Source organism: Grampus griseus (assembly GCF_964374135.1).
Source record: "Grampus griseus genome assembly, chromosome: 15".
Taxonomy (NCBI): domain Eukaryota; kingdom Metazoa; phylum Chordata; class Mammalia; order Artiodactyla; family Delphinidae; genus Grampus; species Grampus griseus.
The window spans coordinates 18,618,126-18,641,414 of record NC_139009.1 but is presented as its reverse complement, the minus strand read 5'-3'; the positions used below and the strand labels follow the sequence as shown (position 1 = coordinate 18,641,414).

Below are 23,289 nucleotides of genomic sequence, written 5' to 3'. Positions count from 1 at the left end.
TATACTTATAAGACTTTCCCTTAAGAGAACTCTTCCCAGTATACCCCTTAAGTACTACTGGGAGGCTAGACCTAAGGGAGAAAACCACTGTCTCACTGGCTTGAGGCATTAGAGAATGTAGTTCAGAGCTGACAGAATGCTAGATAATAGGAGGAGAAAATCATGGTAGGAAGGGCAGTACAGTAAGGGGGTGGGGGACCTTAATTCTGTATGCAGATTTTCCTCAAATCCTTGGTTGATCCAAATACCCCTATATAACCATACCACAAATGAGATTCCCTTTTGCTGTTTATAATCATACACTCCTCACTCCCTTTTTCTTAACTCCTAGCAACTACTTATCTGCCCTCTATTTTTATAATTTTGTCACTTTGAGAATATTACAAAGATTGAATCGAATAGTATGGAAACATTTTGTACCGGCTTTTTTCACTCAGTCTAATGCCCTTGAGATCCATCCAACATGTTGCATATACAAATAGTTTGTTGCTTTTTATTGCTCCATGGTTTGAAGGTACCATAGTTTCTTTTTCACCATTCCCTGTTGAAGTACGTTTGGGTTGTTTTCAATTTGGGGTTATTATGAACAAAGCTGCTATAAATATTTGTGTACAGGTTTCTGTGTGAATATAAGTTTTCACGTCTCTAGGATAAACACCCAGAAATGGGGACTTCCCTGGTGGTCCAGTGGTAAAGAACCCCCCTTCTTATTCAGGGAACACGGATTTGATCCCTAGTCAGGGAACTAAGATCCCACATGCTGCGGGGCAACTACAAGTTGCACCGCAACTACTGAGCCTGCGCGCTCTGGAGCCTGAGTGCCACAACTAGAAAGCCTGTGTGCCACAACTAAGACCCGATGCAACCAAATAAATAAGTAAATAAACAGACACCCATAAATGCAACTGGATTGTACAGTAAGTGTATATTTACCAGCCAGTAATTTAGTTGTCTACTAGAACAAAAATCAATACTCTTCAGAAAAAGATAATCCACAATATTATCTACAATACCCAGTATACAATAAAAAATTACTAAACATGCAAAGAAGCTAGAAATTGTAACTCAAGATCAGGAAAAAAAAGGGGGGGGGTCAATAGAAACCATAAGATGATTAGTTGAAATTAACTGATAATGATGTTAAAGCAGTTATTATGAGTATGATCAGGATGTTATAATAATAAGTGAACAGATGAGAAATACTTGTAGCAAATGGATACTATAAAATAGAAGTAAATGAAAATTCAAGAACTAGTTCAACATGGAAATTTTAAAATTCACTGGACAAGCTTAATAGAAGATTTGAGATGGCACAAAAACAAGTCGGTGAACTTGAAGTCAAAACAATACCCAATATGAAGACTGGACAACTGAAAAAAATTAAAATCAAAAGTTGACTTTTTGAAAAGATAAAAAAATTATTAATACTTGAGCAAGAATGATCAAGAAAAATGAAAGACAACACAAAGTACCAATGTCAGAAATGGACAGCTATCACTTCATGTCCTACAAATATAATGTTCTAAACCACATAATGCAAATCAATTCAGTAACTGCAATGAAGTGAAAAATTCCTTGAAAAATATAAATTATTAAAACCACAAAAATGAACACAATGTTATCTACTAAAGAAATTAATTTGTAATTAAAACAAAACAATACTCCAGGCCTAGATGGCTTCACTGGTGGGTTCTATGAAACATTTAAAGAAGTAATAATAATTGTGCACACTTTCCAGAAAATAAAAGGCAGATACACCCCAATTGTTTTACTAGGCCAGCAAAACCCTAATACCAAACTTGCCAAAGATATTACTAGAAAAGAAAATCAGTTTCATGAATGTAGACACAAAATAGCAAATTAAATCCAGCAATATATAAGGATGATATGCCATTAACAGAATAAAAAGCATATAAATATCTCAATAGGTACAGAAAAACATCTGACAAAATTCAGCACCCATTCATGATAAAATTCTCAGCAAGCTAAAAATTAAAGGTAACTCCTTCAATCTGATAAGGAGGATCCATGAAAAACCTACAGCTAGTATTCAGTACAACGGTGAAATATTGGGAGTTCTCCTAATATTGGGAACAAGGCAAGAATGTTCACTCTAACCACTTCTCTTCATTATTGTAATAGACGTACTGGAGGTCCTAATCAGTGCAATAAGTCAAGAAAAACAAATAGAAGGAAGCTTAGAAAGGAAGAACTAAAATTGTCTTTATTCAATTAAAAAATGTCGGTACATAAATCTAAGGAATCTGAAAAATGATTACTAGAATAAGTGATTTGACAAAGCTGTAAGACACAAGGTGAGTATACAAAAATCAATTGTGTTTCTATATAACCACAGTAAACAACTGGAAGTGCAAAACAATTTATAATAGCATCAAAAAACATAAAATACTTAGGAATTAATTTAACAAAATATAGGTAAGACCTATACACTTAAAATTATAAAACATTTCTGAAATTACAAAAGACTAAAAAAAAGAGTGACTGAATATTTTCATGGGTTCACTGAGACTCAATAGCATTAAGATGTAAATTCTCCCCCAAATTAATTCATATAATACTCAAAAATAAAATTAGTGGTTTACTTTTTACATATCTAGTGCATTTTACAATCAATGAATATAAATCTTTTTTATTTTATTTTATAATATATTTATAATGTGGGTTTTCTGATGCTTGTTTTAGGCTTTTCCTTTTTAAATAAAGACTACGTTTTCTCTACATCATGATTCCCCCCAATGCTGAATTCCGCATTAAAGTGGCATGTCTATCTAATGTTAGAAAATTGGATGATCCTATGACCTGGATCCAAAAGTGCTTACCTATTATAGTCCCTCTAAATTAAACAGAGTGCTTTTTGTATTTTCAAGATTTTCTTTCCCTTTTTCCTTGATTTAAACCCACAATTCAAAAACTCAAAAAAACTTGGACTAGTTCTTCATAATGACATAGTTTAAACTATTAAAGAAAGGAATTTATAGTTAGGTTAGCCCAACTTACATTATATTTAGTTGGGTTGTTCTCACTGTATAATATCTAGTTTATTTGCATTTGTAATCAACTTAAGTCCCCAAGACATTTCTTGGGTGATAAGATACCTCCTAATTAATACTTTGTGTTCTTTCATCTGTGAAGCACTGTATCTTTGAATTTGTTCCTAGGTAAATTTGCTTAAGAATTGGTAAGTAGTAACTGACTATGGCAAAGATGGCATTGTTCATTTAGTCAACCACAAACCCAGGTTCTGTCATTTTCTGACTTTCAAGGAAGAGCACTACTCAAAAATCATTTGTGTAGTTAAGGCTACAGGTATAATCTTTGTGAAATAATGCCACTCTCTTCTATAAAACCTAAGAGTTTTTACAGGTACTTTTTCAAAGTCAGGCAGTAACTGAAGCCAGATGGATCCTGCTAATGATTTAGGGGGTCCTGATGATTCAAGGCCAAACGGGAATACAGGAATGATGCTGAGGGGGAGGCTGAAAATAGTCACTCAGGGACTGCATGAAGACAGAAAAGCACAAGATAAATCCGTAGTCCAAAAAGATATGTAGACAATGAGAAGTGAAAAATATGGGGCTTCCCTGGTGGTGCAGTGGTTGAGAGTCTGCCTGCCAATACAGGGGACATGGGTTCGTGCCCCGGTCTGGGAAGATCCCACATGCTGCAGAGCGGCTGGGCCCGTGAGCCATGCCCGTGAGCCATGCCCGTGAGCCATGGCCGCTGAGCCTGCACGCCCGGAACCTCTGCTCCGCAGCGGGAGAGGCCACAACAGTGAGAGGCCCGTGTACCGCCAAAAAAAAAAATTTTTTTAATTAAAAAAAAATATGGAAATCAAGAGACAGGTGATACACAGAGAACCAAAGAAGACAGGAGGAATACGAAGAAATAGGGAGAAAAAGAGAGCAGTGCTGATGATCTGATGTTTGGCATTATGAGATCAGTAAGCTCACTATTCTTAAAATATATCTCCCAGTATTTATTATGTATTATCTATGCTATCCAGAGCTCAGTATTTTAAGTCTTTTCTCACACCCCCTCCCCTCCAGGAACCCAAAGCAGGAGACCTGATATGGATGGTACAAACTCCTAGGAGATCCTCATGCCTGGAGGCTTCCCATTACTTGTTCCAATTCTCTCCTCATGGGTAAGGCCTTTCTGTCTTCATTATCTGCTTCCAGTTCTGGCACAAATGCTGGCTAATGCAGCACCTCAATTCCTTTAATTTAATTTATTAAATTATTCAGTTTATTAACCTCTTATATTCAATCTGATTTAAGAACCAGACGAGGAAGCAAGGTGAAAGAAGAGTACCTATAGCACTTAACACATAGAAAGAGTAATAAAGGAAATCTATCAAACATTCCTCCTTTGTTATTTTGGAGTTAGGCAGAGGTACAGGGTCAGAATTTTAAAATATATAGAGAAACAGAACAAAGGAGTATCTATGGATCTACTACCAATAAGTGTAACAGTAAACATTTTTGATATATTTATTTTCTTTTTAAAGAAATGAAGTATTACCAAAAATCAAAAGGCCCCACACTCACACAAAGCCCACTCTTTTCACTCTGACGCCTTTTGAAAGAGATAACCATCATCATGAATTTAGTATATATCCTCTGGTCAAAATTTTTTTATATCCATCCATAAACAATGTACACTGATGTTTTATGCTTTAAAATATACATGTTTAGGGGCTTCCCTGGTGGCGCAGTGGTTGGGAGTCCGCCTGCCGATGCAGGGGACACGGGTTCGTGCCCCGGTCCGGGAGGATCCCACGTGCCGCGGAGCGGCTGGGCCCGTGAGCCATGGCCGCTGAGCCCGTGCGTCCGGAGCCTGTGCTCCGCAACGGGAGAGGCCACGGCAGTGAGAGGCCCGCGTACCGCAAAAAAAAAAAAAAATACATGTTTAAACTGTACATATTCTGCATTTTGCTGATTTCATGCATTATATTGTTTTGGAGCTCTATCCCTGCTGAGGTGTGTGTGTGTTTCATTCATATGTACATGTGAATATACCACATCTCAGCCCAGTCATTCATGTATTTAAGTTGTCTAAATTTTCATTATTATAAATAATGCCTCAATGAGTGTTCTTGTACATGGCTTCTCTTTCGTATTTTCATATGCACATGTGCAAGAATTTCTAATGGTAATATCCAGAAGTGGAATTTCTGAGTTGTAGTATTTGCATATCTTCTGCTCTACTCACCATTTGTCAAATTGATTGCCCAAATGATTGTTTCACATTCCCACTAGCAGTGTGTAAGAGAACCATTTGCACCCATATTCTTTCCAACACTTGATATTGTCAGACTTTATTTTTTAACCAGTCTAACAGATGAAAATGGGATCTCATTTCAATTTGCATTTCCCTGAATATTATAGAGACTGAGCATCACAGCTGGCTATTTGGATATCCTATTATTTCAACTGGTGTTAGTCTCTTTTCATCCATTATACTGGGTACTCAATAGGTACTTTGTCTCAGTTCTGGGAAATTTTCTTGGATTATACTATTTATTCTTTTCTTTCCCTTCATTTATTCTGTTCTCTCTTTGGAACTCCTAATAATAGGAAGTTGACCCTCCTGGACCCTTCTTTTTATTTTCTTTTATAATCTGTTTATCATTTCTTTGCCTCTTTGCTTTACTTTCTAAAAAATTTTCCTCAACTCATTACCCAAACCTCTATTGAGTTTTTTTTTCTGCTATATATTCTTAATTTATAAGAATTCTTCATTCTCCGAATGTTCTTTCTAAAATACCCTATTTCTGCTTTACAGATGTAGCATCCCAACTTTCTGCAGCTGTTTTATACACACACATATGATATGTATGTATGTGTATATATGGTATATGCATATATGTACATCTATATACAGCTGGATGTGTACATATATGTATGTGTGCATATACATAAAATTTTCTCGGCTGCATAGTCTATCTTCTCCAAGTTGTTTGTATTTTCTATTTGTTTATTTTCATTCCTGCTAGTCACAGTAGATGCTTTCCTTAGATGCCTGATGGTATTTATTTAGTTGTTTGGATATAAAAAGTTTACTGAAAGCTCTAATCATGTACATGGGGCTACTGACTGTGACGTTCACTATACGGCAATCTGGCCAGGCCCTCTGTTAGGGCACAAATACTGATATGAGAAACCTGGTTCCCATTATCTACCACTTATTTACTTATTAGTTCAATACCTGTATACATATAAAGTAGTTTCAGAATTGTTAACCTGTACCCCTGTAAGAAACAATTTTACCAACTAGAGTACAGTTCCTTTTTGACTTTAGGTTTTTCTTCTTGGGATGGTCAGATTCTTCACAGAAGATTCTTCCTGTTTCCTGCCTGGAGGATAAAGGACTCAGTTTGGGAAGCCAGTAATGGAGATGAGAGCAAGAGTTCTCAGCATTCAAAATGCCAATGCTCATCTAATCCCCCTCCCCCTTCAGTGTGCCTGGTGTTCACTAGTCCTCTGTTTTAAGCTAGAGAATAAACTTCAAGTCTCCCATCTGTCAAGATGGGAGCAGTGCAGTAGTACAGTGGCAAAGAATAGACGAGACCCAGGCATCTGTTTCTTAGCTTTTAAATAATCCTCCTTATTTTAATCCCCTTCCCTTCTTCGCCTCCACTTCCAGAAGTACACAATACTACCACTGCCTGGGCCCTTTGAAGAGTCACCAGTACAAATTCAACTGGTCCTTAGCTTTCTCCACTTAAAACATAGTTTTCTTAGGTTTAATAAGATTGTTCACTATTCTAGCTGTTTTCCAGCCTCGAAAATTTTGCTGTATTTTCTCCCATTTCCCTACATCTCTTGATTTATGACTAAAAACAACAACAACCCTTGTTGACCTTATTTTGGTTGTTGTTTAACTAAACTATGGTTTGGGGTGGGAACAATATTAAATGTGTGCTCAACCTATTAATTTCTTCGGAATCAAATACTATGATACTATTTTTAATATTTTATTTATTTTTAATCTTCCTGTTATTTTGTAATCTTTTTAAGGTTTTGTTTCAAGTATGTTATTAACGCCTTAATCTTTTTGAGAATTTTAAAATCCACCATCCTGACATCCTCAAGAACCAATTAGCAATTGAAATTACTCAATAATATCAAGAATTATCTGCCAGAAACAGAATTAACGATAGGCAGCAAGTCCTATGCAACAGTTAATCAGGAAAGTTCAGAAAAAGAGTCAGCTTTAGACCAATGGAACACTTCTCCATACACCTATTGGTAGCTGATATCACGGACTGTGACTTTGGGAAAGCAGGAAAAAACAATCCATCTTCCATTATCTCATAAGGTAACAGTTGCTGAGTGTCAAAAGAAGCTGTGGTCTAATGCTCTCTTTTCTGTAAGGAAATAAAAGAAACTCTCAAACCTCTAAGGGCAGTAGATTTTCTCTCCCACATACATTAACTGTAAAGTGTGATGAAAGGAACTTGTTACTAATAACAGTTAAAATTACAACGTTTATAGATTAATTACTTTAATAAAATTAGCGCAGATTGAAGGTTATCTTTATTATAAAGTTACTTTAACTTTCCTTCTTTATGATATACTTTTTGATGAGGAGAGAAAGGGATAACGTTAGCCAAAACGCCCAGTGTGCTGGGATTAATAGCTTAGTTTAGCTCTGCTGTCAAGTCATCCTATAGTAGATTGTCATAAATAAACCATTAACATTAGTGGCAATTATAAATTATTTTGGTTAAATGGACTTAAGATTCTATAGTAACATCTGTTTTCTTATGAATTCTACCCCAAATAAACTTTAAGAAAGAAAAAGGCACTTAAAAAATTGTATGAAGAAATAAGTCTTTTTTCCTTGGGAGACTGAAAGATTTTTGAAAGAATGAAGAAAAAAATGATGCTACTTACTTTCCTATTAGTGATGACACAAGAGTCAGACTCTCCAAATCAAAGACAAAAATGATCTAAATAAAATTTGAAATCAAGCCATCCCTACTAGTGTTAAAAAAATTAAAAATATGTATTTATTTGACTTCTCTATAGTATGTAGTTGCTTTTTCTTATTAACACTATCTATGAAGAGGTCTAGAAGAAAATGAAGACTTTAAAGACAGAACTTTTTTTTAATAGAATGACAATATTTACTTAATTTTCCTTGTTAATCTTTAATTTTTAGAAGGCTGACTTCATTGTTCTTAGGATTACAAAATGCTTTTATGAAAACCTTGCAATCTCTCTCCAGAAAAATACTTATCTCTGCACACAATTTTTGGGGTGTCTTAAAAATCTGGGTAAATTCATGGGTGTTGTTTGAAGATAAAATTGTATTATGTTGGAAAGATATGAAAAATGTTGCTCTATGGTAAGAGCAAGAGTTCCAAAGGGACACTAGCTGGGAAACAGATCTTGGTAAGTGGCAAGAATTCTACCGTGAAGCAGCACTAAAGAGAACCATGACCCCAAGGAAATTCTTCATGCACATATGCAACAAGAGATGTGAAGAAAACTGTTCATGTTAGCAATGTGTCTAAGAGCAAAAAACAGGAACAACCTAGATGCCCATCATTAATAGCAGGGATTAGTAAACTCTAGTGTATTGATACAGTAAAACCTCACACTTGTGAAATAAATGAACTGAGCTTTAGCTATCCTCATCTGCCTAAAGCCAACCACATTCCCTTCTTACAACCCAGGTAGTAATGCATTATAGTTTAAAGTATGGACTGCAGAGCCCAACTCCATTACCAACTTTCTGACCTTAACCTCTCCATGCATCAGTTTCCTCAACTACAAAATGCAGGATAATACTTGTACCTACTCAAGAGTTGTTAGGAGACTAAACGTTTAATATACTTAAGTTATTTAGGACAGTGTGGCACATGGTAAACACTGTGAAGTGTTTGATTAATAAATAGACCATAGCCAACCAAGTTTAATATCTGTTCAACTCAGCAGCTCCCTTTCTAATAAATGATGGCAGCCATCATATTTTCCCTTAGTTTTTGCCAGACTAAGGTATCATGCATTTCTTTAATTATTCGTTTCAGTAATACATATTCAGGGAACTGTATGTACCTTCATATGGCTTTTGTTTTTAACTCTCATTCTGCTTCTACGGAGATACTAATACTTACATTCTAAGTTTTAAAGATTAAAAAAATCATTTTTTTAAAGTACAGTAAGAAGCCAATTCCTGAATACTTTGTTGTATCTTAATTTCTATTTCTTGCTCCCCTTTAAAAAAAAAAGGCAGATTATAACCTTAAAACCAAAACTGTGTGTTTAACTGCCTGCATATCAACTACTGAATCTAAAATATTAATGACTCGTACGTCTACTTTTACATTTACATTAAAGAGATAAACACTGAAAAGCCTAGACTAGTGGATTTTAATACTAATAATTCTGGATATAGTATAAACACATCTATTTTGGAGACAAGCTATTCTCAAAAGAATGCTCCTATTATTTTTAATGCTCTACTCTAAGCTCCATTCCTGCAAGCATCTGCCTATTTATTAAGGAGTTACAAACTAAACTCCGTTTTCCTTTTCCTTGACTCTTCCCTATCCCCCACACCAAAAAAAAAAAAAAAAAAAAGGCACCTCACACCCACCCAACTGCTGCTACCAGAAACTCAGATGTCACCCTTGAAATCTTTTCCACTCTCACAACCTATAATATGTTAATCACCAAGCCCCATCTAGTCTATTTCAAAAATAAATCATCAATCCACAGACATACAAATCCGCTACCCTATTCCTGCTTACACTCCTTCCATGAAGTTTTATCTCACATATAACAAAATCCAAAACTCATGACATAGCCACCTCTCCTCACAGCACACTGCACTTTAGCCACACTGATCCATCCTCAGTTCCTCTCTATTCCCCAATCTTTTTTCCCCACTCCAAGGCCTTCACTACTATTCTCTGCTGTGGATAATCCCTCCTACCTTCTTCACCTGCTCAGTTCCTATTCATTGTTCAAGCTTTAACTAAAATTCTACTGCTCTTAGCCCATAATCAAAATCAGCCCTCCATGACACTTTCATAGCACTTTCTACTTTTTCTTCTTAGCATTTTTCACTGTTTTTATTTACATATTCGTTTGTGTGATTGTGTTTACCACCAGTCTCCCTCACTATACTGTAAGATGCCAGGTGTATATTTTTTAACGGGCACACAGTAGGTATACACAGTAGGTATACAAATATTAACCTTTTAAAAGGTTAATTTGTGGAATTAATGAACCTGTTCTAATTCAAGAATGGTAGTGCAGTTAAAAACTCAGAATGAGGATCATTAAACTGGTCAAAGGACATTACAAGTCTTTCTAAACAAATCGAAGAGGAGTATCAGAGGCTCGGGGAGAGGTATACTAGATTATTAATATAAGGGATTAGGCAAAGGTTTGGAGGTGAGAACACAGGGAGGAAAGAATGCTGAAAGTAGTAAAACTACTAGATTAGTCTCTACTAATCGGGGAACGCCTATTTCTGTGGCTGCATTCTGCAATATAATTTACCTCTCTGTTTTTGCCACAAGGCAAGAGAAAACACCAGCGTGTTGGAGAGAGTCCACACTCAAAGAGCTAAAAATGAAACTTAACACCTTAACTACAAGAGTTTAGTTCTTTCCTAAAGAGCAACTCTACTAAATTGGAAGGCAATTGTCGACGACTATCAAAACTAAGCTACTGTAGTGTTTTTTGGTTTTTTTTTTTTTGGTGCACCATGCGGCTTGCAGGATCTTTCCCCGTCCAGGGATCAAACCCAGCCCCTGGCAGTGAAAGCCCAGAATCCTAACCACTGGACCGCCAGGGAATTTCCAAAACTAAGCTATTTTAAATGTCTAAAACATTATAGCAAGGTGCTCAGATCAGATTTTAATTCCCAATACGTGATTTATATGTGTTAGAAAATAGCATTTTACTAAGGCCTAAAACAAAGCAAAGGTTTGATCATTTTTAGTAACAGTTAAAATTGGTACATATGTTACCAGATGAATGTTTGCATTACACAGTGTTCTATGTGCACTATCTACCCCTCCACACTGTCAATTGACAAAGATGGTTTTACTACCTCTTGGTACCTCTCAAGGGTAGCCAAGGATAGATACTCACTAAAGTTAATTGATAAAACTATTTCTATCTAGATTATTTCTCTTTCTTTTTTATGATCTTTCTAAATTACATATTATCTTTTAAAATAGAGACGTGACCAGGATATGTGCTTAGAGGTTTTAATAAATTCCATTTTTTGGAATACAAAGTTATAATCATGTAATGAGGTATGCAAATCTATGGTTACATTTAATTAGAACTTTCCATTAGTAACATGACATATCTTGGGGTGGGGGAGTGGACAATAACCAAAGGCCTAGCCTTATGACTTAAAAAAACTGGTAATAAACATTCGCAAGGTATTCTTAAAACCAAATAGTAAAACATTTCTTTTTATTTCTTTTACTCAGTACACATCATTTCTTTTGTAACAGACAAGAGTCATTCCATCCTCAAATATTTAAGAGCCCAATACGTGGTAAGCACTGTACCAGCTGCTGGGGTACAGCACTGAACAACAGCGATGAAGTTCCTACTCTTCAAAGCTCACATTCAAATGGGAGGAAAAGATCAGTAAATAAAACTGGATAACTTGAGGGAGAGAGTTACTAGGGGAGCTACTTTAGACTGAGTGAGTAAGGAGAGTTTATATGTGAGGGTAACATCCGAGCTGAGGCCACAAATAAGAAAAACTTAATCCCAAAATTATTTCAGAAATGAATGATTTCGTAGTATGTGTATAATAAAAACGGAGCAGAAAGAACCTCTTATCCTCTTTCTCTAATCTTGAGCTTCTCATTATTACCTATATGATGTCTATATTTGTATATCCAGGCAACACCCCAAATTAATGGGCCAAAAAGAAATTGCTCATCACTATCCCTCAAAGTCACTACTAAGTACACTGCTATCATTCGCAACCATACTAGTATTTTGCCAGTTACTTAGTTTCTTAGGACTGTTTAACCCACCTCTCCTTCTTGCATTTCTTATATTCAATCCATTAATAACATCATTATACTCCATACTGTTAGCAATCCAAGTCTGAGGCAATTTACCAGCATATCTAACCTCTACTCCTGGTCTGCCTACACAGCGCATCCTGCTAAACAATTCTCCACAGCTCCATGTTCACAATGTCACACCCCTAGTCACCACTCAACAGGGCTTTTCCACAGTTTCCATAAAGAATTTGCACTCTTGTTACCTAGCATTCAAGGTCTCCTATTATCTATCATAGCCTCTAATGACAGAGCTTGAAGATAAAAGAGGCAAAAAAATGACTGAATTAAATGGAGAAAAACAAACACACATTAGAGTTGGAGAGTTTAACACCCCCCTCTCATCAACTGATAGAAGCAGACCCCTCTGAAAAAAAAAATCAATAAAGACTTAGAAATTTGAACAGTACTATCAACCACCTGGACCTAACTGACATTTTTACAACACTATGCCCCAAAACTGCAGAATACATATTCTTTTCAAGTGCATGTTTAAGCCACGAAGTCTATGGTATTCTGTTATGGCAGCCCAAGCAGGGCCCCAAGAGTCCACAGACCATATTTTGTGAATTTTTGCTCTGGACGTATACTTCTTATCTCTTTCTTTGCTCTTAAGGAAGGCGGCAAAGATCCTTTCAAAGAAAAAGATACAGAGCCTAGAAAAGGAAAATAAGATGATATCTAGGAACACTGAGGAACAGAAATTCCCCGATAAAAATGGAAAAAGTAAGAAAGTTTAACTGATAATCCATATAAGCTGGGCTCTCCCACCAACCTACACCTACATCTCCCAAATTCTATGTTACTTAGACTCCACTATGAAGTTTAAGCTACACCCTTACTATATCACTGTTCTGAATTGTCATCTCTAACTCCTTTTAACCCTCCCTACCCTTATCTCTTGTCTGACCTTCTAGAATATGGCTAGGGATATTTACAGTGAACCTTCTGCCAGTTCTAAGAGCAATATTCTCTTTGAGCTTTCAGGTGCATTCCAAAAAACTATATTGCCTGCCATCAACTTCTCAATATCCTTCCAATGTCTGGCAAATGCAGACATACCTACAGCTCAGTGTTTTAGCCTTCTTTTCTTAGGTGCCCATGTAAACATGCACAAACATATATACACACATTCATGCACACACTAACACTCGCATGCACGTATACATTTCACTCTTTCCTTGGAGAAGTACCAATGCTCCTCTACATTAAATTTAGTCTAAAAATATATTGAGTATCTTATATATGACATCTCAATAAATTCAATCTACTAGGAAAGACATGAACATAAAGCTAGTTATAAATTTAAGCTGGAAGCTATAAAGAAAAAGTGATAATTTTTTTAAGTGATAATTTTTAACCATGAAACTGTGAAAAATTCCTAACAGTGAAAACAATCTCATAATCCCACAAATGACCAAGTTAACATCCCGCCAAAGAAGGGCAAAGAACAAAAATAAACAATGCATATAAGATGATCTTCAACTGGACAATAAAAATGAAAAGAATATCCAACCTAATTAATTGTTTGAATTAAAATTAAGGCAAAGTAATTTCTCATCTATCAGATAGGTAAAAGATTAAAAAGACTGACAAAATACAGCACTGCTGAGGGTCTAAGGAAATACGCAATATCCCACACCATTGTCAGGAATGTAAATTGGTACCAGCTTTCTAGAGTTGCCAAAATAATCAAATTGCACATAGAAAGCAATCAATCTTCTAAGAATTTGTCCTCATCATATAATCAAAAGTGCATTAAGTGCAGGACAACAGTTCTCAGCTGGGACCTACAGTATCTTCCAGGGAACATTTAGCAATGTTTGGAGATATTTTTGGTTGTCACAATTTGGGGTGGGAAGTGCTACTAGAATCTAGTGGGTAGAGGCCAGAGATGCTGCTGAACCTTCTAAAATGCACAGGACAGCGCCCACAACAAAAATTATCTGACCAGGGCTTCCCTGGTGGCGCAGTGGTTGAGAGTCCGCCTACCGATGCAGGGGACACGGCCTCGTGCCCTGGTCCGGGAGGATCCCACATGCCGCAGAGCAACTAAGCCCGTGAGCCATGGCCGCTGAGCCTGCGCGTTGCAACGGGAGAGGCCACAACAGTGAGAGGCCCGCGTACCGCAAAAAAAAAAATTATCTGACCCAAAATGACAATAGTGCTAAGACTGAAAAACCCTGGCATAGAAGCATCAAGAACTTTAACATTGCATTTACCTTTGCTCCGTCCTCCCCAGAAGGGAAGAAAATTAATTGTTATTTATGTCAAATTCTAGTATAATGACTGTCTATGTACCTGGCAGGTGGGGGACAATGTGCACTAAAAGGTCGAACTGCTCTATGGTTCTCCCTCTTCCACATTCGACATCCATTTTGCCAGACTGATTCAGCCTGACTTCCTTGGAGTGGCTGAGCATTTGCCTCTCACGCAGTTAATGAGTCAGAACACATGGGGAATAGAGTTGTCACTAGTACTACCATGCACCTATCGTGCCATGAACAGAACTTGAGCCAGCTAACAGAGTAAGGTCATACATTAGGTTTGGGGAAATGAGATAAACGTATGTACTAATTCCTAACACAGCCTCCTAGGACACAGGAATATAGAAACCAGTAACAAACTGGACCTATGGAGAATGCAAATTCATGAGCTCTGCTTAGAAAGCTGCCGGAACACACACACATACACACACAAAATGAAATTTGAATCTATAGACAGTACCTGTGTTCAGTTAAACACTGAGGTGCTGTGGTTAAAGTGTTCAAAGGGAAAAGAAAAAAACAGAGATCTTTTTCTCTTTGTTCTTAAATTTAATTTATTTTTTGGCTCCGTTGGGTCTTCATTGCTGCACGCGGGCTTTCTCTAGTTGCGGCGAGTGGGGACTGCTCTTCGTGGCGGTGTGCGGGCTTCTCATTGCAGTGGCTTCTCTTGTTGTGGAGCATGGGCCCTGGAGCGTGCAGGTTTCAGAAGTTGCGGCACGTGGGCTCAGTAGTTGCAACGCAAGGGCTCTAGGGCGTGTGGGCTTCAGTAGTTGTGGTTCGCGGCTCTAGAGCTCAGGCTCAGTAGTTGTGGTGCACAGGCTTAGTTGCTCCACGGCATGTGGGATCTTCCCGGACCAGGGCTCGAACCCATGTCCCCTGCATTGGCAGGCGGATTCTTAACCACTGCGCCACCAGGGAAGTCCCCAAAGAGATCTTAAATCCACCAGATGTATATTAAGGGGACAAAGGAAACCTTAGGGAAGATGAGGACTGAAGTACCATTACCGCAATTTTCTAAATATTTGAAGAAGACAGGAGTGTTTCAAGCATCAAAGTCCAGGAAAGCGGTCAGGTGGATAAGTAAATTCTCTCTGCCTCCAAGATTATGGGAATCACAGTAACAGCTCTTTCCACATCATGATAAAAGTGGAGTGGGTGAAAGAGATAGAGGCTGTGATACTGCAAAGAAGGGGTAAGAAAAAATTCTAGTTTCGTTATTAACTAGATCAAAGATAGTATCAGGTACTATCATAGAATCCACAGTAGTAGTATGATAGAATCCATAGCAGTACTGCTTTTCAAATATCTTGTTATCATCTCTTACCATTAACCCAGAGAGGTATTTTCCCTAATTAGCCTGAATTTCATCACATACATGTAACTCATATTGATGCCTGGAAAGGTCTTGCATATACTAAATTTTATAAATCAAACTTCATTCTTTATATGTAAAACTGAAATATTTCATTCAATGGAATCCTAGTATGAATCATTCTTTCTTTATTTTTTTTTTTGCAGTACGTGGCCTCTCACTGTTGTGGCCTCTCCCGTTGCGGAGCACAGGCTCCGGACACGCAGGCTCAGCGACCATGGCTCACGGGCCCAGCCGCTCCGTGGCATGTGGGATCCTCCTGGACCGGGACACGAACCTGTGTCCCCTGCATCAGCAGGCAGACTCTCAACCACTGCGCCACCAGGGAAGCCCTGAATCATTCTTTTAAAAATTAATCCCATCTTAACATATTTTTGTATAAAATCAAATTTTTATACATGAGACAAATGAATATATATAATACTTTAAAACACACAAAAATATGAATTAAATTTGTCCATATTATTTTTCTTATTCTCAGATAGACTCACAATATTGAATAGTTAATAATAACTTGATCACAACATTTGCTGCACATGCTAAACAAACCAAATAACAAAGTTTGGCAACAGTCATGAAAATGGAAATCCCAATTTAATGCCAGTTTATTATTGCAAGATGAACTGCATCTCCTCAAAGATATGCTTTTCTGAGTCTTGGTTTAGGCTAACTTTGATCTTGCTGGGAAGGAATTTAAAGAATTTTATAGAAGGATAAGAATTTTACCTGGAAAAACTATAAAGAATTTGTAGAGCAGGCATGAAGGAAAAGCACTGAGGAGTCTGAAGAGGCTGAGGTGGCAAGTTGTTTGGGGGAAAGAAGGTCAAGAAGAGGTAGAGATGCAGTAGCTTAATGAGAAACAGGAAAGTGTGAGAATGAACAAAGATATTTAAAGGCAATTGACAAGAAGTAAGTCTTCCTGGATGATATAGAATGTAAGCTACTCCCTTCATCCCAACAAAATCTTTAGGAATAGTATGCTTTCATTCATCACTAAAAAAATAATGTTGGTATTCTATTTTTATGTTTTTTACTTGTTTTCTAGTTTGCAAGAACTCTTGAAGTACGCTCCAAGGACAGAGAATGGCAGTCTATGGAAGAACCATTTGTCCTCCCTCAACAATTACATTATGAAAATATACAGGCTGTTAAAGTGAATGACAGAGTATTCTATCTCTTATTGAAAAACAACATATTTCTTCACGTCAACTAACCAGTTAGCAAATTGGTTAACATAAGGTCATAATGAAGCCAAGGATTATGGGTCTGGATCCCTATGCTCTATTAACTTTTCTGTTCTGATTTCAAAGGCTATAAGCCTATCTTTGGTAAACTGCCTTGCAAATGAGAGAAGCTGGATGGTCCGTTAATGGCAGACAAGAGAATAGGAATACATGAAGGAAAGTCATCACTACTACTACTGGAAAAATTTAAAGTAAATATCCCACTGATTTTGAATCTAGGGTCATATTAGGTTGTGGAAAAGGTCAAAGAACCTTCAACAGTTTGGAAAATTATTCTATTTCAGTCTCATGTAAAGTTTCAAGAAAGTTCACCATGTAATTTTAAGTCTGAAACAAACCCAAGTGAATACTTTCCAAGAATAAATTAAGGACTATATTCATAAATGAATTACTACTTATGATGCAATTATCTCATTTTAATGATGCTTAAATTAATTAAACAATTTAACAGAGGAAAAGAATCTATGAAAACTCCTGTTAATTGTTGACCATAGTAGAAGAGTTTAAAAAAAATTTTTTTTGTTTAAATTCCTCTCATGTTTAGATCTAACAAAAGCAATAACATTAACATAAGGAGTAAGTAACATCAAATTCCTAATCATAATTGAAAAGACAGTACAAAATGTCTACTCTTTCCTATTTAACCATCTGGAACATGTTAGAGACTCCCTGAAAGCAAGAAAAATCTGCAAGTATAATTACACTCAGGGACTATTAGCATGACATGCTTCAATAAATACTCCTAATAGGATCGGCTAATATAATAATTGGCACTAAAACTGGTGGATTTTCATTATTTGGCTATTTGTTCTTACTGACTAAATACTCAAGGAAACCAATACACTGTCCTTTGAATAGAAAACAAACAAACAAAAACCCCACCCAGCAAGGGCAAAATATGACAGGTTGCAGAGGTAGAACAGAAGGGACAAGCAAAGAGCAAAGATTTGCAAACACCTGAGTTCAATTCATATTTTCCCTCCCACTTTCTCCCTTCCTCCAACCCCAATCTGGCATGACTATCTGCTCTCTGGTCAAAGGTGACTTGGTTAGGGTTAAGAGAAAACGTTATATTACATCCTGAGTTGGCTAAATACAGAGTCAGCTGTAACAAGGGAAAACATTCAAAATTTACTCTACTCCTGATGGTTTTGGAGATTTAACATTTAGCTACCTAAACTGGAAAGGTTAAGCAAGGGAAGAACCTGACCAGTTAAGATTTTTAGGAAGATAGCTCTGGCAGCTGAGCAATGGAATCAAGGGGGTTGCTATGATAGTCTAATTCTGATACAATGAGCAGTTGAACTCATGCAGCAACAGCTGGGTTGAATGAGACACTGGACTAAATCAACAAGAGTTGGAGGTGAAAAATAGAGTCCAAATTGTCTCCATGTGTGAATTATGAAAGTAATTCATGTTTACTGTACAAGTCTAGAAAATACAAGTAGATGAAAAGAATAAAATAAAAATCACCAAAAACTGTTCCATCTAGAATTAATTCAAACCTTTGTATACATATTCTTCTACAAATATAGACACACAGTTCTTTTTATAGTTTTAATGATTATGGTATCAGTGTACATATGAAGAGCATCTTTTTCCACTAAATTTATATATATAACTTCTCATGCTATTAAATATTTTTCTACATTGCCTGTAAAATATTCCTCTGTGTGTATGTGTGTGTGTGTGTGTCAGTTTTTAAGCAGGGCAGTGGTGCAGGACTTTAGATTAGTGCCAATTTTTTTGCTATTAAAAACAATGCTATGATGAGGCATCTTTCTGGCTAAAACTTTATTTACATTCAGGATTACATTCTCTAAAGAAGTTCTACAAACACCAAGTGACCTATCGTGGGAGTTTGGATGTATATTAAAGCCACTCAGCCAAGACTGAGTTTACAGGAGATGAGATGTCTGAGGGAGAAGCTAATGAATTCAGTTATTCAGTTAATGTACACATTAATTATGAATATGACATCCAAGCAGATCTTATCCAGCTGACCTCCAAAGTAGTGGGATATAAAGGTTTTTCGAATCATGGACATGTTGATGATAATGTAATAGATGAGATGATCAAGGAAAAGTGTGAAGAGAGGAGAACGGATTACTATGGAAACACTCCCATATTTAAGGAGGGGGGCAGTTAAAGCTGGAAGATCAAGTAACAACAACAAAAAAAAAGAGAGACAGAGAGAGAAAAAAATGAATAAAGGTAAGAGGAAAACCAGAAGTTGAGAGTAGAGAGACCATAATGTCCAGTTTCGAGAATTATTTTGAACCTGACAAAACAATCACAATCCCTTTAAAACACAACAAACTCTTAGAAAAGTACCCAAAGGTAGTTAAGAGTCCTTGCTAAAATAAACCCAGTGAGGCACAAATACTTCCCCACAAAGACACCAAGAATTCAACATATCCCAACACCACCACAATCACTGAACCTACATGATTTTTATGCTCAAGGTATCTACCACCCTCCCCCAACTTCATGCCATAAAGGTCCAAACAGTGCAGATTTCTACATAGGTTTGTGGGACAGAATTATAAAGGATTTTTGTTTGTTTGTTTTTTGGTAGGGTTTTTTTCGGGGGGTGGCGGTAGCAGGGAGGGGGGCGCCTAAAACTGTTTTTCTCTCTTCAAGTTTTTGGCCAGTCCTAGTATCTAAGATTTATTATCACAGCAAACATGTTCATAGTTTCAACCTCATTTTATAAACTTTCCTAAGTATCTTTTTCAGAATTTACTTTCACAAACATGATTTCATTTTTTACCTTTTTCTTTCTACCCTCTGCTTACCCCTCAGGGACTAACAGCTTTAACCCCAACAACTGGTTTCCAATGTTTCCAAATACCCACATCAATTGCTCCACTTGACCCAGCTCAAGTCAGGGACGGCTCTTGCAAAAACCACAGTCCTCATATGGATGTACAAGATGAGCTGTAGGAGATCAAAGTCTATTCTTACATCAAGTCACATTCTTCAGGCTGCCAGAATGTGCTTGCCTTGGAGGTGTTTTTAAAGACCAAGCTCATTCATTATTCCTTTAATTTTTGATATCATTTTATCCATTACAATAGCCTATTTCAACACCCTCTTCTTTCTTCTAGACCCATATTCCTTCCCTTCCAAGGAATTCTTTATTCATTCTCATTTTCTTACCCCAATTTTGCCATAGGAGTGATCTTTCCCTTCCATATTTTTAGTAGGTTGTTTTATTGGGAAGGGGCACTAGAAAAAGATGGAAAGAAATCTTATCTCCTATATATACAATTTTGTTGATCAATATCAAACCACCAGAGCAGTGTACTACACCAAATTAAAATTGAACTGTCAATGAGCCATTCAAACAAATAATTTTTCATCACATGTGAGTAAGGATGATGAGAGAAAGGGAAATGTATAAACAGCACATAGTGGTAGCAGTATTCACCCCAACTCACAAATCATCATTTCCATCCTCTGAAGTTCACTGTTTCTTTGTGCCTTTCCCTCTCTCATCCCCGTAAGTATAACCTAATGTGACAATAATGTTGAATAACAAGTATGTAGGCCATGTGAATACAAGACCTCAGAAAGTGCTATTTGATAGAAATTTCATTATTATATATAAATAGAGCCCTTCTTATTTTACTTTTTAAAAACTGTTTTAGTAACACCTAAACCTAAAAGTAGGCTCTTAATATTTCAACACTGACCTGACAAAAGCATACTTTCCTGGTATCCCTGAAATCTTCACTAATGTTGAGGACACCTATTTCATTAATGAATGGGACACCTTTGTAGCAATGACAAATTTCTACCAGCCATCTCTTTGCCCTCTATCTAGACTTACTAGTCTAATCCTTCACATCATTATCCGCCTCCCTTTGGGAAGCCATTCTTCATCCGCTATGGTTTGACTGAGTAACCCACCTATATGCTCCCACAGAACCCTATGCTTCCCCCATAACAGCATCTAGCAAAGTATTTGCCTGTGTATCTGTCTGGATCCGCCCCCACCCCAAGTGGACTATAAGCTCCTTGAGAGCAGGAAGGCTATGTCTTACTCACGGCTTCCAGAGCCTAGGGCAGTGCTTGGCATCAAGTATACTCTCAATACAGACAGTCAGCATTGCCCTCACCAGCACCATCAACTGCTCCCAGACTAAAGCTTACTACAATATTCTGTATGGGAGTCAACATAATTTTCTTAGGGGATACCTTGAATCTGATACTGACCATACACTGTATGTCAAGCAATATGTTACTTAATTTTATTTCTTCAAAATCTCTATGAAGTAAAAATAATTATTCTCCTTTACCGATGAGAAAATAAGAGCTCAGAAAAGATAAATTACTTTCTTATAGCTACACAGCAAGCAGATGAGGAAAGACCCATGCCTGTCTATCTCACTACCAGTTGAAGCTATTTCTACTATACTATCCTCCTTCCCCAGTACCTATGCTGAATCAACATGAATATGTAATGATTCAAATATATTTTTCCTGCTATATTCTGTAATGTTAGATGCCCTCTGGGAATCAATAAAATGTTTGTGAAGTAGCTGGAAGACTATAAAGATGATGGGTTAAGCTTACATGCTCTGGAATTAGACTGACTATCTGAATTCAAATATCAATTGTGCTACATTCTCTGTGCTTCAATTTACTCATTTATAATATGAGGATAGTAGTAGTAGCTATAGTGTTGCTGTGAGGAATAAATGACAACATGTGTGAAAGATTTAGAATGGAGCCTAGCACATAATAATAATACTTATAGGGCTTCCCTGGTGACACAGTGGTTAAGAATCCTCCTGCCAATGCAGGGGACACGGGCTCGAGCCCTGGTCCGGGAAGATCCCACATGCTACAGAGCAACTAAGCCCATGCGCCACGACTACTGAGGCTGCACTCTAGAGCCCCTGAGCCACAACTACTGAGCCTGCGTGCCACAGCTGCTGAAGCCCGTGAGCCTAGAGTCTGTGCTCCGCAACAAGAGAAGCCACAATGAGAAGCCTGCGCACCTCAACGAAGAGTAGCCCCCGCTCGCCACAACTAGAGAAAGCCTGCGCACAACACCGAAGACCCAACGCAGCCAAAAAACAAACAAATTAATTAATTAATTAATAATAATACTTATAGCTAGGATTATTGCATTCTACTATGTATGTTACCTTATTTTCAATAAACATTAGCTATCAATATTTAATTATTTAAGTTTACACAACTAAATTGTCAACTTTTTCTATGTCAGTGATTCTCAAACCTTGCAGTGCATCAGAATCATCTAAGAAGCTTTTAAAAATACCCACAGGCCCTGTATCCTGGAGTTTCTGGTCTGTGGGTCTGGGTTGGGCTCTAGAAACCATGCTTTTGAAAATTCTCTAAGAGGATTTCCTTTCCCTGAAATAAACTAAAAACTACAGATCTTAAAACATTTTTGGTACATAGCATTTAAAATTATTCAATAAAATATAAAAATTATCCTTTTCAATGTTGGATATACCATAAAGAATGCAATAGGAAATCACTAATGTCGAGAATAAAAACAAATCAAGAGAACAAACAGAAAAGCAAGCAGTGAAGCTGCCAGATACTCCAGGGGGCATATGTGGATCCTGGTAACCTAGGAATGCATGGAACCAAGGAAAAAGGCTCAGGCCTCCTGAAGTTAGATCAGAGACCAACAGACAAAGTCAGGGCCCAAGATAAATAATAACCCAGGAAAAGAATGAATTCAAACACCTTAAAAACACCTTAAAGGCAAACATCAAGGAAAATTTACCTCAACTTTAGCAAATACATGAGAATTTGATGCCTGAATTCATCTATACTATGTGGACATTCTTTAAAACCAAGAGTGCGAATTTTAAGTTAAAATCCAGGTTCACAGACCCCCATCTCCAAGCACACAGTAGAAGGAAATAAAAATCCTCTCTAGAGGAATGTATCCTGAACTCAACCTGAAAAGAATTTCCATAATTACACAGGGTTCCAATACAAAATGAGTTCATAATTCAGAAACAAAATCACAAAACACACAAGTAAACAAGGCACTATAAAAAAAGTCAGCAAAAATAAACAACAAAATTGGTTGCAGAAATATCCTGCAAAATTTCAGGTATTAGAAATATCAAATATAGAACATTAAATATGCTTAATACATAAGCGAAAGAAAAGAGTGAATTGTAAACATCAGTAAGATTCAAGAGAATATAAAAAATGAACAGGTAAATCTGAAAGAGAGACAAATAGAACTGCTAGAACTGAAAAACATTGTAAGTAAAATCACAATGTTAAATAACAACTAAAACATACTGAATGGAGTCAGTAAACTGTAAGACA

The 23,289-nt window shown here is 36.9% G+C and overlaps 1 protein-coding gene across 5 annotated transcripts in view; it reads right to left on the bottom strand.

Annotated features, from left to right (window-relative positions):
• Nucleotides 1–23,289, bottom strand: part of NCOA1 (nuclear receptor coactivator 1) — a 197,895-nt gene that overhangs the window by 117,628 nt on the left and 56,978 nt on the right. The gene's annotated exons all lie outside the window — the stretch shown is intronic.